This window comes from Cynocephalus volans, chromosome 11 (genome assembly GCF_027409185.1).
Source record: "Cynocephalus volans isolate mCynVol1 chromosome 11, mCynVol1.pri, whole genome shotgun sequence".
Taxonomy (NCBI): Eukaryota; Metazoa; Chordata; class Mammalia; order Dermoptera; family Cynocephalidae; genus Cynocephalus; species Cynocephalus volans.
The window spans coordinates 97,823,166-97,837,373 of record NC_084470.1 but is presented as its reverse complement, the minus strand read 5'-3'; the positions used below and the strand labels follow the sequence as shown (position 1 = coordinate 97,837,373).

Sequence of the window (14,208 nt, the reverse complement as noted above, 5' to 3'; positions counted from 1 at the left end):
CAGTTCCTTATTTGTAAAGTGGGGATAATAATCTTTCCTTAAGTGGTTAAAGTAAGGACAAATGGAGACAATCCAAAGGTATATTACAGGTGCACAGTGGGTACTCAGTAAATGTAACTGCCCTTCCTCACCCCTCTGTCAGTCTGTCAAATAACACTGCCTTGCACTACTCATAGATTTCTGCTTGGGAAAGTCCTTTCCTGGAGCATGTTTTACTGATCCTGCAGAGCTCGGGGAACACAACAGTACTACTTGGTTGACTTATAAGGGCCTTCCAGACAGGGACTACTGAAAGAGCCTGTTTACTCTCTTCCTGTCTCCAGCATTCTTTATTCTGCTGTAATAGGCTTGCGGCTCCAACATGGCGCCGTCCTGATTCCTGTTCGAGCTTCAAAGATGGCGACGCCCACAGGGGGCGGACATGTTGGTTCCACGTGACCGTGCCTCAGCTCCAGACCGCCGGAACGGAGGGGAGGATGAGGCGGCTCCTCCCCCGCACCCCGGCGTCCGGCGTCCCGTGACAGGTACTTCCGCTCGGGGCGGCGGCGGTGGCGGAAGTGGGAGCGAAGCCGGAGTCTGGCCATAAAGCCCAAAGGCGGCGGTGGCGCTGGAGGTTTGGAAAACGCAGAGGTTCCTGCTAGCGCCGGAACTTAGCCTTCTCTGCCCTCATCCCCCGTTAAGTCTCCTCCTCGGCGGCAGCTTTCGCGACGTGCCCGGCCCGGAGTCCCCAGCGTAGCGGCCGCGGTAAGCAGCGGGCCCAGCCGAGCCGGCGGCCTGGCCCCATCCCCCCCAGCCCCTCGGTCGCCGGGGCCTCGCATCCTCCCGTCCGGGGCGGGCTCCGGGCCCGGGCCCAGGCCTCGAGGGGAAACGGCGCCGCTCAGGCCCCAGAGGAAGGCCGGACCGCGCCCGTCCGGGAGAGGTCAGAGGTCGCCGGGTGTGACCTCTGGCTGGGTTGCCGACCCCGGGGCGCTTGTTTACGGGTGGCGTCAGGACCGGAGATCCTGGAGGGTCTCCTGACGTGGGCAGCGCTGCGCCGCTGCGGGACGCGGTGGCCGGAGGGCGACCCGCCCGCTGCCTGCCTGGGACGCCGGGGCTGAGTCGCGTCCCTTCTGTCTCTCCAGGGGAGCAGCCTGACCCCGTTGGTGGGAGAGGTTCCCCGACAGCCACTGAGTCAGGGCAGTGAGTCAAGTCACGTGCTCTGGGCTCGCCTCTAAAACTGTGCCCATGTGAGATGCTTCTGGTTCGCGGAGACAGGCACCTTTTTGTCATTAGCACGTTACAGTAAATCCTGAAAGAAGTTTTCAGACATACTGGGATGTGTGGCTGTAGAGCTGTGTTTGAATTCCGACCGTGTTGTTGGCCTCTTACTGCATTCAGCTCCGGCTTCATACCTACTGGTTCGGAAAAATAGAGTATTGGGAAAAATAGTAGCAAACATTTTAACGTTTATTGTATGCTGGGCCTCATGGCAAGAACTTTACACAGATTATTGTGTTTAATTGTCTGAACAACCCACAGGTACCACTCTTGTGCTCGCTTATAGATAGGGAATTGAAGAACAGAGAGGTTAAGTCATTTGTCCAAGGTCACAGAGCTAAGAGTAGAGATTTAAGACCAGACAGTAAGACTCCAGGGCACTGTACCCATCTGCTAGATTGTACTGCTTTTAGGTGTCCCCAAAGCTTGAGATGTATCTTTTGTCACCCGTTGTCTGTCTTTCATTGCCTGCCTCCGCTTCCTTTCTAGTGAAGTCGTTTAAAAGCCTCTCTTGTAGCTTTAGTTCTACCTTAAAGCTATAAGATATGACATTTGTAGTTGTGACTTGTAAAGCATATTATGGTCGTGTAGTGTCACTAAAGTAAGAGCTGTTGAATTTTGGCAAGGTATTTAATTGATGCTTGAAAAATTTTGCTGCCTAAATTTTTTTGTCAGTTGAGTTAGGCCTGGCAAACCTGCTACTTGACGCTCTTCTTGCAACCTAAGTGGATGGGTGTCTGGTCACTTGGTTCTCCCCTACTGAAAAGACTGCATCTTTGGATTCCAAAAGAACAGGCCCTTGTCCCTTCCTTGTGACTTAGCACAGCTGATTAGCCACATGACTTCTCATCTATGGATTAATAAAGTCTCATGTTAGTATTCTTTCTCTTCAAACTTGGGAGGTTTTGTTCAGATTTGAGTCTAAGAACTGGAAAGTGAGTTAAGAGTACACCTTCTCCGGAAAATACTGTCCAAATTAAAATTTAGTGCCCACAACCCTGTTGTGTTCTAATATGCCCTTTTTTTTTTGGTTTGTTTGTTTTTTGCTACCCATCCCAATATATGTAAGTAATAAGTACTGTAGCCTCATGAAATGTTTGAGTTTAGAGGAGAGTAATGATGACCACCTTTTCATTCATTCATGAAATGTTTTGAGTATCTACCATGTGTCAGGCATTGCTGAATATTGGCTTAGGGAGATAGACATGGTTACTGTCCTCAAGGAATTTTAAAATGGTAAGTGATCATGGCCAGGACTTCTGTTGTGGAATGTCTTGGTGGTAGAACATGAGGCCTTTGGAAATAGGAATTATTTCTTATCTCTGCAAGTAATAGTAATCCAAACAGTTTGGTGTTCTGGCTAACTTTGTTAATTTTAACAACAGCATTTATGTGGTTTGCTCTTGAAGGAGTGCGGAAGATAATCTAACAGTTTTTCATTGATCATGTCTTCTGAAGAGTGACCTTCAACACTAAACTTGTTTCTGCTTTTGCCCTAGTGGCATTTTTTGTTCACTCAAGAGAGAGTCCATACATGTCACTGCCATTACATTGCACTGCAGTGTCTTTGAGCTAAGGAACATTTGGCACACTGGATTTTTTTTTTTTTTGTCAGCTGACAAAGTTTATAATGTAGCACCTACCAGTCATAACATCAATACCATTCTAAGTAAAAACCCTATGCCCTGGATCCCCTTTTCTAAAAGGGGATTTAGGTTTTAAATTTGTGATAGAACTGCATGAGTAAACAAACAGAAAGGTGGAATGTGGGAGAAAGCCCTCTAAAAATAGTTTTATTACAAACCTCCAGGTAATTGTTAGCGAGCACCTGGGGCAATTTTTTTTCTTTCTTTCTTTTTTTTTTTTTTTTGCCAACTGTGCTTAAGCCCCCAAACCCATACTTAAAGACCATTGCTTTATAGTGAAGTGTGGCTTTGAATCAGTTTTCTGATCCTACCACCAAGTGAGGCGAAGAAGTTTTTGTTATTAGATAAGCTGTTAATAAGTCTTCAAAGAGATCTGCGCTAATAACATTTTTGGCCCTGCACTTGGCATTAACCTTTCTATGCAAAGATCTAGCAAACCCAGACCATATGTGAGATATGTGAGAGTAGCCTTATGCACCATTCCTCTCTGGTATTTGAAGTAAATATTTCATCATTTTCCTATGATAAATTGTCCAACTTTCCATCCATATAATTCAACAAATATGGCTGAGATAGATTTGAGCAGATATTGGGTTGGGAGCTGCAGGTGAGGTTTTCCTGGGGAAGTAAGGAGTAGGAGGAGTCCTCCTGAGGAAGGTGCTTCCCCTGGCACTGATGTCATCTTCTGAAGGGACTGCAGATTCTTATTTCCTGTATGAGGTTGCCATTGTATTCTCAGGCATCCATTCCTTTGTGTTATCAGTCCCTTATCTATTAATGCTGTCTAATCGATCACTGTGCTTCTGTGTGTGTTTGCTGCAGAAACATTTTGCCATGTGTTGATCTCTCAGTTATTTGTTCTCACATATTCCCTCTATTCTGATTTTCTTTCACGTATATAGCATTAAAGACAAAAAATAGTTTGTATATATGTTTTAAAACTTGTTTTTTAAAATCTTTTAATGGTGGTTGTGGTCAGTGTGATTTGTGAATCAAAAGGTAAAAGTGATGTGGGTGAAATCAAAACAGGCTTTTACAGTGTATCTGACTGGTTTCAATTTTAGTACTCCAGGCTGTGATTTCAAAAACAAATTTAAGAATAGCTACTTGCAGAATGTCTCCTTGCGGGAGGAAGAAAGCTTGGGAGTTGGTTCCAGCAGTGACTTACGGAATTGGCCTAATCCATTTGCCTGAAGATTCAGTACTTAACGCGTGGGGCCTGGAGTCTCGCCTGGGGCTCTCTGTTTTGGTGATGTCATCACTGCTGTGGAGATCAGTCTGCCTGAATCTGTTGTCCATTTCCTGGTCGTGTAGGACTGCCTGCCGCAGAGACAGAGCAAATCTGAGGAAGCATAGAAGGGAAGCCTGAGGACCTGGGCAGTATTAGGAACTCTGCAGCTTTGTTTGTCTTTAAGATAGTCTTGCTGGTGTGACTGCTGCCAGATAGAGTGAAGGACGTTCTTTGTTCAGCCCAGCCTTTCAAATAAAGATGATTTTCTTCTTACTACTTGCTTTCTTCTGGGGGTTACCCATCTCACTTCAGGAGTTCTTTGAAAATTACTTAGTGAAGTAAATAGTTACATCATTGGTTTCAAGTATTTGTGTGTAAGTGTAATAAAAAAAGTTGATTTCCATTTGGTAAACTTTTTAGTTTGAATTGTTTGAGAGTACATGATGTCCAAACTACTATTAATTAAACTTAAAAAAACCCAGCATAGACTTTATGAAAAATAGTGCCTGTTACATATGGTATTTAGTCAACCTACCAACAATACTATCTGCATTTAGAGATCTGGGGACCACTGACATAACTCTGGGTCATCTGAGCAGCCCAGAGGTTAAAAGCCACTCTCAAATCCTCCGACCCGCATCATTATGGTTGTTAAAAGAGCATTAATGTTTTGTGGAAATCTTCCTACACAATGTTTTTCTTTAAATTGTTTTTGTTTTGGGGTTTTGGGGTTTTTTTGGTGGCTGGCTGGTATGTGGATCTGAACCCTTAAATGCTTTTTAATATTTGTGTGGTATTTACAGTTTACATATTTCATTTGGTGCTCACAACAGCTCTGTTTCTGCCTGAGGTAGCCACGGCAGGTGCTCAGGTAGCCCAGATGGAAAGCTTATCTAGGTCTACTGAAACCCAGCTCAGTGCTCTTTCCAGTGCACTGTCCTGCCTTTTCCATTATACACTAGTGCCCAAAAGGCCTCAACATTTGACCTCTTATGAAGAAGTATCTTTCTCTCACTACATTTTTTTTAATGACATGTCCTTTTGCTGATTATTAAACTAGTCAGTTCTTTTTTTTATTTTAAAGGAAAATACAGATATATGAAGGATAAAAATTTGTGATTTATTACCCAGAGGAAGACCAGAGTGTTAACTGGTTATTTATTTCCTTTGAATGTATACTTTATACCTTACTTTAATGAAATTGAATCCCCCAAAACATGGTGTGAGAATTCAACTGTGGAGGAGACTGGACAGTCTTGGATCCTTTGGCCTGTGGTCCTTTCCTAATAAACACTCAGTGATGAGAAGCTGGGATCATGGGACAAGCTGTATTTTCAAACGTTTAATAACAACAGGTGAAGAAACTGATGCGTCCAGCTCAAGAAAAAGGTGTATTTGCCATGGTAACACTGGAGAAGTAAAGTGTTGCATTTATTTTTAAGTAATTTGTCATCTATCTATCTATCTAATCTATCTAATCTACCTAGCAGCCGACTGGTATGAGGATCTGAATCTGTGATTTTGGTATTAAGAGGCTGTGCTCTAACCGTTTCTATATTTTACTAATACAGTAAAGTGCACAGATGAGTGAACAGCTTGGAGTTTTCATAAACTCAGAAGCCCTCTTATGCCTCCTTCAAGTCATTATCATCCCCTTACCCCTGGGTAATCAGTCTGCTGATTTCTAACACTATAGACTAATTTTGCCTCGTTTGGACTTTGTGTAAATGGAATCATACACTATGTGTTCTTCTGTATCTAGTTTCTTCTCAGTGTTGTTTGTGAGACTTTGTTGTTAAGTCGAGTTGTACCTTTGTTTTCATTGCCCAATAGTATTTCATTGTATGATGTATCATAATGTACTTATTAATTAGAAAAGCTGAGTTTTAGGGTATGTATCTGTATTTGTTTGTTAGGGCTGCCTTAACAAATGCCACAGCCTGGGTAGCTTAAACAACAGAAATGTATTTTCTTGCAATTCTGGAGGCTGGAAGTCTCCAGTCAAGGTGTTGGCAGGATTGGTTTCTTCTGAAGCCTCTCTTCTTGGCTTGTAGGTGACTGACTTCTCTTCCCTGTATATTCACGTGGTCTTTCCTCTGTATGTATCTGTATCCTAATCTCCTCTTCTTATAGGCCTACCGTGATGACCTCATTTAATTTTAATTACCTTTGTAAAGTCCCTATCTCCAAATAAGTCACATTCTGACATGGGGGTTAGGATTTCAACATATGAATTTTGGGGGGACACAATTCAGCCCATAACAATATCTGTTTTGCTTTAGCAGATACGCCCAGTTTTCAAAAGTTCATGTACCAGTTTACACTCCTATCAGCAGTATATGAGAGTTCCATATGTTCCACATCCTTTTTAACACTTTTTATTTTCTTTTTCATTTTAGCCACTCTGATGGGAGCCTGTTTCGTTATGGCCTCATAGCACAGCCTGTTTCCTTACTAGTGCAGGGAAACCTTGAGGGGTGGGGGGAAGGTTGTTCCTGAAGCAAAATGTGTCATAGTTTGAGACTACCTCTTGTAAATAGGACTTAAATCTGTTGGTGTTAAATATGCAGAATGGCTTCAATCTAGTGAGTAAGCAGATAGCCCTCCATAGTTGCCCTTGTGGATTAGTTTGCTTTTATAATCTGCACCCATTCCTGGTGGTGGAATTCGCCCCAAAGAATCATCTGTGGGGTATAAATCTAGCCATAGTAGGTGGTGCTTTTGTTCAGAACTCTTCTTCGGGCTGCCACTTGACGCCTTAAGATATCAGATTCCCTCATATGTGTGCCAGAATTAGGTCTCTTTTGCATGTTCTGATTGACCATTTAGATATCAGCTGGAGTTTGACCACCAGCTTTTTGGCTGAGTGTTCTTGAGCTTTGTACGTCTACTTTGGACCTTAATTTGATGGAGTATATTTGAATGAAATTATATTATGTGACTTTGTCCCTCCCCAACTTTAAGCCCCTTGAGGGCAGAGATGAATCGTTATTCTGGAATGGATCTTGAAATATACTTAAACTTTTGTTTTAAATTTTTCCGGTTCTAACTTAGCAGAGTAAGTTACTGTTAATAGCATGTAAGTTATGCTTCTGTGCCATTGGTTAATATCTATAGCTTTCCTGAGTGATAAACTACATGTTCTGTGTTCATTTGACAGATTTTTATTGTCTGCTATAAGAAAACACTACTGGCAGCTGTGGGGAATGTAAAATAAGAGCCCTGGAGGTTCAAGAATAGTAAAAACAGGGCAGATGAGAGTCATAACAATAGCTTAAAGAAAATACTAGAGTTGTTCAGTGGCTGGGGTGGTTAGGGAGGTGCTGAGTGGATTTTTGGATAAATTGATAAAGTGGGAGACTTGGGAAAACCATTATCATAGTGGGAGGGAATGGCATAAGCAAGTAAATGGATTCAGGGACTGCAGTCTCTCCAATTTGGGAATGATTGTATATATGGAGACCAGATCTTGATAGGGAAGGCAGTCACTGCAGTGCCATGTTGAAGGATTTGTGCTGGACAAAGTGATGCTTCACTTGATTAATGCCAGAATAGACCGGGCGTAATCCTCTCATGTGAACCTCACAACCCTATTGAGTAAGGCAGGTGGTACCCCACTGATGAAGTTTGGATGTGTTGTCCCCTCCAAAACTCATGTGGAAATGTAATCTCCAATGTGGCAGTGTTGGAAACTGAGTCATGGGGACAGATCCCTCATGAATGGATTAATGCTCTCCCCAGGGGAGGAGGGGTAGTGAGTGAATTTTTGCTCTATTAGTTCCCATGAGAGCTGATTGTTTAAAGGACCCTCGTACCTTCTCTCTCCCTCCCCTCCCTCCCCTCCCTCCCCTCCCTCCCCTCCCTCTCCCTCCCTCCCCTCCCTCCCCCTCCCTCCCCCTCCCTCTCCCTCCCTCTCCCTCCCTCTCTTTCCCTCTCTCCTTGTACCCACCGGCAGCCTGCCACTTTCTGCCATGAGTAGAAGCAGCCTGAGGCCCATGCCAGATGCAGCTGTCCCAGAGTTGTAAGCCAAATAAACCTCTCTTCTTTATAAATTACCCAGTCTCAGGTAATTCTGTTATAACAACACAAAATGGACTAAAACACCCAGTTATGGATAAGGAATGACTTTGATGCTGTAATTTGCCTAAAGAAACAAACATTAAGAGATAGTGGGACCAGATCTGAAATACAAGTGTTGTGCTTAAACCTTCAGAGAGGTGCTTGCTTAGAAGTGTCTTTTACATCAGGTTAAATGTAGGAGCTTGTTTTGGGGAATGCAGCAGAGGAAGAGAGCAGTTAATTTGGTTTTCCTCTTAGGCAGCCAGCCCATTGTGGCTCCTTTTGGCAATTTATGGGCAGTCTGTTCTACTGGTTAAATAAATGCCTGACATAGTGTATGGTTGATATCAAAAGCTTTGAACTATTGCAAAATGGTTTTTATGTAACCATCTGCTTTACTGTTTTCCAGTCTGTCTTGTCAAAAAGATAAGAAAGTTACCATCATCCTGGTCTCTTATTAAAGACTCTTAACTCTTGGTGTGGTACCTGGATTTAGAAAGCTTGAAAACAGTGGGAGCATCGTATTCAAGAATCTACCGATCTGGGAGGCAAAGTCCTCTTAAGAAAAATTGCTTTCCAAGGAACTTGTTTCTTTGTGAAAGTTGCCTTTGTTTTTTACCTCCCCAAGGAAATGTGACACTTGGAATAATTATATATATGAACGATCTCTTTATATTTTATAGAGCTTAACTGTTACTTTGTTTAAGCTTCATAAGTTCAAACTAAACAGCATTTGACTTGTCACCATCTTTTTTTCAGATGAGGAAACAGACTAAAAGGATATGCTCAGTATCATGGAGCCATCAAGTAGTGTGACTGGCACTAGCAGCCAGTTGGCAGATGATTCTTTAACCCTAATAATGGTAGGAGGAAGAATAGCATCTAATGTGGAAGAACAGCCTTTGTAAACTTTGTCATTCAGTTTTATTTAAGTGTTTCTTTTGAAATACGAGTTTTCATGTGGTGAATTTTCAAGCAGTATCAGGCAGAATAGGGTATGCTGTAGTAACAAATAACCTCCAGGAGGTAAAAACCAACATAGGTTTATTTTCTGCTCATGCTACATGTTCAGCATGAGTTTTCTATAGGCGCTGCATCATTCTTACTCTAGCTGAAGGAGCAGCCACGATGTGGAATATTGCTGTCTGTCTTGGCAAAGGGAATTGCTTCTACAGTTAAAGGTTCCAGCACAGAAATGACATGTCACTTCTGCTTACAACTCATTGGCCAGAATGAGTCACACCACACAAGGAATCAAGAGGTGTAATTCTACTGTGGACTTGGAAGGCACAGAGTTGAAAATATTTGGGACTTAGTACTAGTATCATACTTAGCTTGTGCTATGTATTAGCTGTTGGAGGAAAGAACTCCTCGTTTGTAGATTCTTGTTCCAGTTAGCTGGTGATTTAAATGCTAAAAAAGAGCTTAGTTCTGGGGCTGGCCAGTGAACTCAGTTGATTAGAGTGCAGTGTTGTTAACACCAAGGTCAATGGTTTGATCCCCATACCAGCCAGTCCCCACCCCCCATAAAAAAGAAAAAGAACTTAGTTCTAAATACCAAGTTGCCCATCATCTTTACTCACTAATAACCTTCTTATCCTAAGAAATTTGTTTCTTTTAAGTGATAAGTGTGGTAACCTCAATTCACACGCCTTGAAATTTGCGTGAAGGTAGGTATGAAAGAAAAATTGAGTCTGGGCCCTCCCTTGTCTTCCACAATTTCAATGTTGGAATTCTGTAGACTTACACTGAGTATCTTTCCACTGATTCCTACCACCACCACCACCCAGCTGCCCCCTCTCGTCCACAAATCCTTCTTGTAAAGTACTGCCAGATAGTTGTGAAGTGTTCCTTAGGTCCTATTCCTTTCCTGTCGTTAGAACCCTGTGTTTTTCCATTGCCCTTGGTTGAGGCCCCCACACACTGTCTCCAGCTTGCCTTCCTAGCTTTGTCCTTCTTTTGAAGCAGACCTCATGTTGCTCTGAGCTGCGTTACTTACCTTTGCCACTTCCCTTCATCTCTGTATTCCATCTCCAGGACTCTTTACCTCTTGGCATCTTGTCTGACTCATATATACAAGCTCCATTTAAAAAAAATTTTTTTTTTTAATTTTATGTACAAAGAGCTAGCATGATTTCTTTCGTTGGGTGGATGCCTTGGATAATCCATTCAAGGAAGATCACTTTGTCCAACTTGATGAAGCCTATATCTTTCACGTACTGATGGAAACACTGGCAACACATATTAAGGCCGTTATTTCTGTATCTGGTGGCGCTGGTTTGAGCAGACACAGCAAGAGCAAGAACCCTGGCCAGATTTTCTCAGGTGGCTCCAGTAGATCTGCTGGGGACCTATATTGCTTTCAGGAGTGCAGCAAGGCAAAAGGGCCCAGCTCCATTTTTAAGGCTTTTCCTGACCATTTCAGCACATGCTATTCTTTACCTTTTACTGAATACCTGTGACTTGCAACAGATTATTTTGTTACTGTGGATTTTGTATGTGTGTCTTATCTACCCTAGGAGAGGGCCTTAAGTGTGGGTCCCAGACTGATTTATCTGTTTTCGCCAAAGATTAACCATTCGAATAATAAAAAAAAAAAAACTAAAGGGATTACCCAAGTAGCTTTTGATAGACACATATACATTTGTTGTGATCCTTGGCTGAAAAAAAGAAATACCTGTAAACTCTTCATGTTTTTTGAAATCAGTGGGTTTCATATTTTGACATTCTCTGGCTCTTGGTCATACTGCAGTGGCTTTTGCAATATCCTAACTGGCAAGATGACACCATCAGAAATTTAAAAGAACCCTGTTAACCATTTTAAAAATTATCACCTACCGGAGCCTTGCCATTCATTTCTTTGTGAGAGGCAAGGATGACCTCATTGCTAGGTGGTTAGATTTTTCTTTGAAAATGCACTTATTTCTACAGTTGGTTAGAGCGTGGCCTTGTAACACCAAGGTCAAAGGTTCAGATCCCCGCAAAAAAAAAAAAACAAAAAAAAGACTTGTTTCTAAATTACAGTAGGAGCTTAGATGTCTTAAAGTGAATAGTTTTCTCTGTTATCCTTCTGGATAATTTGGCGACTATAATTCAAAACTTGTGTTTTTTATAAAATTTAAGTAGGATTATACAGTACTCAATGTTCTGCAGCTAGCTTTTTAAAAATTCAGTTATATGTAGTAGACACCTTTTCTTGTAAGTATATTGTTTTTAGTGACTGTAGTTTTGCATTTACCATGGTTTAATCATCCTCTATTTAATGTTTGTTTTTTCCCACTTATCCAGTCATTTCCTTAAGGTATAGGTTATACATACTTAAAATTTTTCATTGCCATACTACCTCCAGGAAAGTTGTATATGAGGATATTTCAAAAAGTTCATGGAAGGGCCGGCTCATGGCTCACTTGGGAGAGTGAGGTGCTGATAACACCAGGGCCTTGGGTTCGGATCCCATATAGGGATGGCCGGTTCACTTACTGGCTGAGCATGGTGCTGACAACACCAAGCCAAGGGTTAAGATCCCCTTACCAGTCATCTTTAAAAAAAAAAAAAAAGTTCATGGAAGATTCATATTATCTTCTAATTCTATTTTTTCATCAACTTTTTGAAGTTCCCTTGTACTTAATATTTGTAGTTTGAGAATTCCATTTGTATAGTTGCCAGTTGTCAGTTTTCTTATTCTTTGACAGTTTAATGAGTGGGAAAAATTTAAATGATGCCTAATTGTTTAAGACTTGGCATTTCTTTGTTGGTTAGATTAAGCTTTTTAAAAAATACTTATTAGCTATTTATGTTTTTTTGTGAATTGGTTCTTGTTTTGTAAAGCTCAGGTGAGGTCCTCCTTGCCCCCATTTATAAACCTCGTTTGTTTTGGTGGCTGGCTGGTACCGGGAATAAACTTTTCATATGGCAAGAATTTTGATCCTTTTTCTTGTTGCAAACATTGTTCCTAGCTTGTATCCCTTGGTTTGGTTTGGTTTGGCTGATGTCATGTTTTTGTTGTACAGAAAATTTTCTGTAGTCAAATCTGTTGATTTGTTTTGTTTTCTGGGTTTTATATTGTATGTAGGCCTTCCCCAACTTGAGGACAATAAAAACAATGTTTTCTTCTAGCCCATTTAGAATTTTTCCATATGATACGATGTCAGGTTCTTTTTCAGGATGCGTAGTTGTCCCAGTGTTTTATTGTATTGTCTGTTATCCCTTCCTCACTGACTAGAATTTTTTTTTTTTTTATCACACAATAATTTCCCACCTACCTGTGTCTTTTTTTAACTCTTTTCCGTTATTTGCTTCCGGGACAGTACTGCGGTCTTATTTGCTTCTGCTTCATAACATATTTTGATAAACTAGGAAGATTTCCGTAGAACTCTGCTGAAGGTAGGCTCACATACGTTTACTTCTGATTCAATAGGTGCCCTTTCTACCCCTTGTCCTCGCCCCTTGGTCACTTTGACTGGCAGGCTCATTCATCAGGAAATTTAGAGAAAGCCTTTCCTAAGATGCTCCAGCAGAGTGAAGAAGCTGAATTTCTCCCCCTCCCACAGTGTATCTGGGACAAATACTGTATAAATTGCTTTTTCAGTTGATAGGTTTTTTTTGAGCACCTACTATGTCCCAGGCCTTGTGCAAGGCAGTAGCTGTGGGACAGAGGTACATATCTTTGCTTTATCTAATGGGTTGAAAAAAGACCTTGGCAAGCAAGTGTTAGATTTTAAGTTATGTTCATGAAGCTTCTAAGCATTTCATGTTTTGCCTTCTCTGGTCTTTCTTGCAGAATTTCAACCTATACAGTTACTTCATAATCTGCAATCTAGATGGATTTTTACTGATAACTGTTATGTGGTCTAACTTGACAAATTTGATTCCTGGAGGAGGGTTTTTAATGGCAGATTCCATAGGAATGTCCCAGGATTTGCATACATTAAAAATGTTTCTTTTTTGCCTTATGCATTATCTATTTTAACAGATAAAGAGTGGTTTAATTAGTTTTCACAGATAAAGAGTAGACCATTGATCCTGACTTTTGCTTTTGAAGAAATATTAGCAGTCGGAATTGGGAAAAATGATTGCCTTTTAGGCAGGAAAAAAGTACTGGGTCATCCAAGTCTTTCTTTTTTTCTCTTATCTTCTGAAAGCATAGCCAATAATTTCTGGATGTTATATGAAATCCTGTCTGTATGCAGCTGTCTAGATGTTCCTGCCAAATGGCTGTCTTTTGTGACTTGCAATTTTGTGAGCCCATAAAGTAGTGTGGAGTTGTAGAGTACCCACTATCTGGTGGGAGGAGGATAGGGGAGCTGTCTCTGTGAAAGGTGAAACCTTGTGGTCAGGTTTCTTTTAGCCAGGTGGGGAGATAAGGCAGTATTAGAAAGATGCCCCATGTGACTATGTGTGTGAGAAGGAGGGGCATGTGTGGGGCAGCCCTTCAATGCCTCTCAGACCCCCCCAGATGATATACACAGTTTTGGAATAATGTTACCTGTTCAGAGGCCAAAATCAAACAATTCCTGTCAGAATCTGAGAAGTAAGTTGGCTTTTCTGCTTCCCACTGCAGTGGTAGGGAACACCAGGTTCTGCCTGGGGAAGGGGAGTGTGTAGTCACCATGCAAGCACCTAGAGGATGCATTGTGCCACCTGCCATGCCAGGGAAATGCCAAAGGATGAGACAGCTCCTGTCCTGGAAGAATTTTTCTGCTTGGCTGTTTGACATGTGCAGCGCCACCTATAAAAGAGGATGATGTAGTATGAAAAAAGTTAAGATGTGGTAGTAGGCTACAGGATAATTTTTAATTTTTTTGTGAATAGGCAATAATATATTTGATAAAACCAGTTGTACAAAAGGAAACCTTGAAAAAAGTCGTCCCACTTGAATTCCTACCTACCTAGAGGCAGTGTTGAACCACATAAAACTGTTTTTTGAACTACAAAAAAAGTTTTATAGGATAATAAACACAAATGGGAACATAGCTTGTTCTGTACCCTACTTTAAAAATATGTATGAGCACACCT

General features: G+C 41.6%; 1 protein-coding gene across 1 annotated transcript in view; it reads left to right on the top strand.

Annotated features, from left to right (window-relative positions):
- Positions 1-518: 518 nt before the first annotated feature.
- RAB7A (RAB7A, member RAS oncogene family) overlaps positions 519-14,208 on the top strand; it is a 61,269-nt gene continuing 47,579 nt past the window's right edge. The window contains exon 1 of the mRNA XM_063114109.1: positions 519-744. The gene's annotated coding sequence lies outside the window, so the exon portion shown is untranslated. The remainder of the gene's footprint in view (positions 745-14,208) is intronic.